A 6,946-nucleotide genomic window follows, 5' to 3' on the forward strand; every position below is an offset into this window, starting at 1 on the left:
AAAAAAAAAAAAAAGAGAAAGAAACACAAAGGCTGGGCATGGATCTCAATGGCAGTGTGATCGCATGATACATGCCAAGGTTCTGTCCCAATACCGTTAAAACAAACAAAACAGTTTCTGAGCATTGTAAACAGAAAATTCCTCCCTTTCCATAGCCAGGTGGGCATGATCCATCACACAGATGCTCTCAAACATCTAATGACAAATGCCCAAAAAAGATGACTGGACAAGGGTCACACAGCACATTCTGAACTCCCCTGATAATTGAGTGGCCATCATCGTCAGCTGACTGTCTTTATCCAGGCTCATATCTTTATGACAGGTGTCTTTGCCCTGAATTAGGCGTCTGCCCTCCTCAGGAGGCTAAGTGACCAGATGCAGGCTTCCTTGAGATTCCAGGCAAAGCCCCCAAGTCAGCAGATGTTGTGATAAACACTGTGAGAGGGAACGGGTGTAGGAACTCTCTCTCTCTACCTTATCTTCACCCAGCTTTCTGTACAACCCAGGGCCACCTGCCAGGGTGGCACCTCCCACATCAATCATTAATCGAGCTGATTTCCCTCAAACATGACAACCTCCCCGCTGAAACTCCCTCTTCCTAGGTGACTCTTGGTTAAATTGACAAATCAAAACTAACCAGGACGAACTCCTTCAGCCTTCAAATCGGCCCAAGGCTCAAACAGACAGAATTCAGATGTTTTTTTCCATAAATACCCCGAAGAAAATGAAACCTGTCTCATCTTCGTGTATCGGGGAAAGTTAATTTGTTTGCAGTACTAGAGAGCGGAAGCTAGGGCCCTGTCCTTGCTAGGCTCTCTACATCCCTCAGCTGCCCTCACCCCCAGCCAGAGTACACTCTGTGTTTACACTTTCCCATAAACAGCCAGTCAGGATGTGGCCATGGTTATCCAGAGAGTGACATAGATGAGGAATATGGTCCAAGAGTAACAAATGAGTACGGAGGGCACAGAGAGCCATCTTGGCTCACGCTCTGTAGAGGGAGGATAAGGAGGGTGTGCTGGCATTTGGGAAGTCACCACCAGGTGGGGATTGGGTCTGGTTTGACTGTCACCCCATCTTAGGAGCCTCCAGCTTGTGAATAGACCCAAGGCAGCATGATTCAGCTTCTCAGAATACTGTGGGAAGAGCTTCACGCCCAGGACTCTTGGGGGTGGGACTGAGCGTGTGCGTGTGCGTGTGCGTGTGCAGTGTTCGGTACTATCTCTACAAGCAGGGAAGTGCCCTGCTCACCACGGACCCTTGATGCCCCTGAGCTGTACTTCTACCCATCCCACTAGCCCAGGGTGAGTCTGGCTGGCTAGTGAACTCCCAGGATTTGCTGTCTCTGCCTCCTAAGCACTGGGATTACTAAAGCATGCACACACACCCCCCACCATACCCAGCATTTTAAAATATGGGTTCTGGGGGTTGAATTCAGGTTTCCACTCTTGCAAGGTAAGCACTTTACTGATTAAGTCACCTACCTCCTCAGCCCCAAGTCCAGCCTTGAGTCTGGCCCAAGATGTGGGATGTTTCTATAGCCAACCAATGAGGTAAGTGCCAGCAGAGAGAGCCTGTAGTCCTAACTGCTGGGGAGGCCAAGGCAGGAGAGTCATTGGAGCCTCAGAGCTTAAGGGGAACCTGGGAAATATAACAAGGTCCTGTCTTTTTAATAAAACAGAAAGCAATCAGGCCTCTGGACTCAGCCTGAGGTTAGCTTGGAGCTTGGCTAAAGATGCTGTCCCCAGGCAGGTGGGAGCAAAGTGGGTGAGGCCTGAGGAGGTGTCTGGGGGGGGGCGCAGAAGTACCTCCTTGAACATCCAGAGAACAGGGTGTTGCCCTGAGTGTATTTTGTGGGGCAACCTTGAAAGGAGCACAAAAGATGTAAAGTAGCTAAGACACCACTGGGGGGGCTCAGAGGAGAAAGTGCCACTCTGTTAGAGGACCTTGGCTGGGTGAACTGGGCGTGGGCCAACACAGAGCAGAAATGTGGACTTTGTCCTTCTTCGGCTCCCGTAGGAATGCCTTTCAGGACCCGGTGACCCCTGGAACAAAGGGACTCAGGAACAGGACAGAACAGTCAGGCCAGCATATGTAAGGCATGAAGGGAGATGGGAGCCAGAGCCAGGGTGAGAGCCCTACCTCTGCCCAGGAACCCCAGTGAGAGCCATTGCAATCCCTCAGAGTTGGGGGTCTCCTGGAGGCAGTCTATCCTGCCATTTTGTTGGTGTGGTTCCCCCAGGGAGATGTTCAGAATGGCCCAGAAGAAACACGAGCCAGACACCAGCCCATACACTGGTTCCCTGGAAAGCCCGACCCAACCAGTCCTACCTTTGGTCTAGGCAAATCCTGTTCCCTGCCCAGAAATCTTAGATTCCCACCCAGTTCCTGCACAGCTGGTCCTTCCTTCCTGGCCTGGGGCAACCCAAAGCTTTACAGGGCAAAACAGCCCCACTAGGTGTGGCCTTACTTATGCCTTTAAAGGCGCGCGCGCGTGTGTGTGTGTGTGTGTGTGTGTGTGTGTGTGTGTGTGGACAGAAACTGGCGCCAAGGCTGAACTGTTCACTCCGCACTCCACCCTGCCTCGCCCTGAGAAGGTTCATGAAGGATTTTCACGACTTAATTCCTGGAACTAGGGACCATGCAGAGCGGAGGAGTTTGCAAGTAAATGAAGGGAGCAGGCTCTAAAATCGAGGATCATGTGGAATTGCCTGAGTGGGCGCCACGAGTCCACATCAGCCTCAGCACACAGAGAATCACAAGAGCTGCCAAGGGAAAGGCATGGAAGCCTGGGGCCAACAAGAAAAACCTAGAGGCCTTGGTGGCTGGCCCGGGTCAGAGGTGGAACCCACACAGAGAGGCAGGGAGGGAACCAAATCTCATCTTGCAAATGTGTACATTGGTTTCTGACCACAGTCTTAGCGATTTTGAAGGAGGTCAGCTTTCCTAGAGCCTCCAGCCAGACAGCCAATTTCCTCATTTTAGTTCTGGGAAACCTTGGCTCATTCTAACCTACAAAACTACAGTCAATTTGAATTTCAATCCATTGATCACCGCAGAATCCAGAGTGGCCTCAAACTCTCCATCCTCCTGAAAGCCAGGATCAAGGGTGTGTACCTCCAGCCCCACACTTTCAGAGCTGCTGCTGAGTGGTAGTTTCTTGCAGCATCAGCAGAAACAAGGGCAGATGGTGTTTCCTCTTGAGATCCCACAACTCTTGGATACTATGTCCTTGTGCATCCTGATGGTCACAGAGCACGCCAGGCTGTAGACACTCAGGTCCAGATGAGAGGAGGACCAGAGTCCCCTGGAAAAGGTGCTGCACATTGGGGATATAAAATGATTGACAGGGAGGTGAGGAGATGCCTCAGAGGTTAAGAGTGCTTAATGCTCGTGACGAGGACCAGGTTCAGCTCCTGCCACACACATTGGGCAGCGCCCAGACTCCTGAAACTCGAGTTCCAAGGGATCCAATCCCCTCTTCTACCCTCCTTGGACACCTGCAGTCACACGGCAGGTCCTGACATACGCGTGGTGCTCGCTGGCTCTGAGTTCTTTCTAGTGAGCTGGGGTGTAAATGCCGAGGTTCACACTAAAAATTCATCCAGAGGAAAGAAGAAGGATACAGAAAATCAGGCCAGGATGACTTTGGAGTCAAGTACACACTGTGTGAAACAGGCACATACATTTCTTTGAGGCTGGTCCACACAAGCACATCTCCCCAGAGATCTTCCCTGGCAGCTATCAGTATCATGGCTTTAAAGGGCCTTCCATGTTTAGCTCATGCCAGGGCCAGAGGCCACTCTTGCCTCCTTCTGTGGTAGGTCCTTCCCGGGAATGGGCGTTCTACCATCAGCTTTCTTTGTTCCATTCTCACAGAAGCCCTCTGAAAGAATTCCTGTCCTCAGTCCAGGTTTGTGCACAAAGAAATTAAAAGTGTAGGCCACCACACCCACCCTGTCAACCATCCCTAATGAGATCTGACACCCTCTTCTGGTGTGTCTAAAGACAGCTACCGTGTACTTACATATAATAATAAATAAATCTTAAGCAAACAAACAAACATGAGTACACTGTAGCTAACTTCTGACACACCAGAAGAGGGCATCAGATTCCATTATGGGTGGTTATGAGCCACCATGGGTACGGGTGGTTATGAGCCACCATGAGATTTGAACTCAGGACCTTCAGGAGAGCAGTTAGTGCTGCTACTTGCTGAGCCACCTTGCCAGTTCCAAGGATAACTTTTCAAAAAGGAAGAGTTAAACTGCAGTGATAAGGAAGCAAGAATACAGTCTTTAGAGAAAGGGCAGGCTGAGCCCAGCCTCCTCTCTGCCTTCCACAGCCCCTCTACCCAGATGTGTTAGATCCCACCCCCCACCCACCCCCACCCCCCGGTTCTGAGGCTCAAACTCAGGCCATTGGGCTTAGCAGCCAGCTCCCTACCCACTGAGCCATCTCTCTAGCCCTGCATTGTCCTTTACATCCTGGTTTGGAGGCTTGTTGGCCGGTCCCTCTCAGAGCTAACCTACTCACCAGCAGCCTGAGCCTGGCTTCCTGACGTCTCACCAGGTGCACAGTGGCCCAGAACAGAGGCCACAGTCCCCTGGCTTCCTTGTGTCAAGGATTGGCCAAATTAAGGCAAACGGGGTCTGAAGGGGTCTGATGAGGCGTAAAATTCTGGGGCAGGACTTGGACTCAAGATAAAACACCCAGAGCTGGAGGGACAGGAGCCCACCAGTCACTAGGTGATAGAGGAGACGAAGGTTTCCAGTGATTTTTTTTTCCCTTTGACACTTTTTTGTACTTTGAATTTTTCTTTGACTTTGCATTTTTTTTTTTCAAAATTCAATAAGATCTAAAGAAAGGAAGAAGGCTATAAGTAGCTCCCATTGTTTAATTCACCTTCAGCAGCTTCCGCTGGGCTGCCAAGGTCACCTGCACCTGACGTAGATTTTTTTTTTTTTTTTTTTTTTTTTTGTTCTTTCAATACTTGGCTGTGTTTCCTGTGAGCTATGGACTTTCTTTGTTTCAGAAGTTCTGACTTTAGACGGGGCTCCTTGTCCCCTGTGAAGAGTGACTTCTTTCCCTCCCTGGCCTAGTGGGCTGGGCTTTGCTTCAGGGCCTCCTGATCTTGGGCTGAGGCTGGGAGCCATGGAAACTGCGTAGTCACGAAAAAGTTTGTCCCACCTCTCCTGGCTCATGGCCAGGTACTAGATTCGTACAACCTGGGTTCTAGTCCTGCTTCCTGCTTCCTGCTTCCTGCTTCCTGCTTCCTGCTTCCTGCTTCCTGCTCAGTTGCGGTGCGGCGCTCAGGGAGCCTGCTGTAACTCTTAGGGTTCCTGTCTCATCATTGGAAAAGAAAAAAAAAAAAGTTAAAGCAAAAAACCTGAGCCCAGAACCAGTGTGACCAAAATGAGGATAAGCCCATGTTCCCATTGCATGCCTGTCACATTTCCTTCTGTTCTGTTCTGATCCGGAGGATAATTTCAAAGTCAGTTCTCACCTACCATGTAGGACCCTGAGGTCAAACTCCGGTTATCAGGCCTAACTACTAGTGCCTTTAACTGCTGGGCCATCTTCCCTGCCTGGTTTGGTTTTCTAAAAACAGGATCTCACGGTGTAACTCAGTCTGGCCTCAAACTTAATACTTCTGCCTCCTGCTCCTTAAATGCTAGTGTGAGCCTCCACTACCAGCTGCCAGAGGCACTAGTGCCTAGCAAGAGTTAGTGGATTTAATCTTGGAAGAATGACTGGGGCTTCGAAGAAAGATTCCAACAGGACTTGTCGCTTTGGTCATGAACTTTGAGCTTCAGTTCAAAGACGGCATGTCTAAACTCAAGGAAGAGTATGCACGAGGCAAGGTCAGCCGGAGGTCCCTGGGCAGCAGCACATCTGGAGTGGAGGTCAACAGGAGGTGTGGAGTCTGATCCTGTAGTGCCAGGGAAATGTTAGTGATTCTCCCTCCCCTCCCCCCAATAAAAAACAAATGGGAGCCAATCTGGTGCAACTACATCAGGGTCTTTATTCTATACAAGCTAGCTCGCCCCCACCCCCACCCCAAACACACAGCAAACACACAGGATGGTTTTGGTGGGGACTCTGAATATCTATCGGGGCAAGGTTTTATAGTAAGCAGCAAGTAGGGAGTACGTGTGCAAGCATCTAATGTGGACCACAAGAAGCTCAAAAAGAAGGAAGACCCACAGTGTGAGTACTTCGATCCTTCTTAGAAGGGGGAACAAAATACCATAGAAGGAGATACAGGGACAAAGTTTGGAGCAGAAGCTGAAGGAATGACGATCCAGTAACTGTCCCACCTGGGGATCCATCCCATATACAGTTACCAAACCCAGACACTATTGTGGATGCCAACAAGTACTTGCTAACAGGAGCCTGATATAGCTTTCTCCTGAGGGGCTCTGCCAGGGCCTGACAAATACAGAGGTAGAGGCTCACAGCCATCCATTGGACTGAGCACAGGGTCCCCATTGGAGGAGCTAGAGAAAGGACCCAAGGAGGTGAAGGGGTTTGCAGCCCCATAGGAGGAACAACAATATGAACTAACCAGTATCCCCAGAGCTCCCAGGGACTAAACACCAACCAAGGAGTACACAAGGAGGGACTCAAGGCTTCAACCACATATGTAGCAGAGGAAAGCTAGTGTGGTCTTTAATCTAATTGGCTGGTGCTGGGAGTCATATCATAAACTTAATTTCTGCTCCCCTCTGCGTTGGTGGTCGTTAGGCTGGGGGTGGGCTTATAACCTGGGGTACAGGTTTGTTGGGGGAATAACCTGGAGACACTGGTCTTGTTGGGGATTAACCTAGAGACTGGAGCTAGGCTCAGGTTTTGTTGGGGGCATCTTGGAAACCAACACTAGGTACCAGCCTGTTAGTTTACCTGACTTCAAACTTAGGTCAGGCTCTCTAAAAATGGAGTCTAA

The sequence above is a fragment of the Mus pahari genome, chromosome 3, assembly GCF_900095145.1.
Source record: "Mus pahari chromosome 3, PAHARI_EIJ_v1.1, whole genome shotgun sequence".
Taxonomy (NCBI): domain Eukaryota; kingdom Metazoa; phylum Chordata; class Mammalia; order Rodentia; family Muridae; genus Mus; species Mus pahari.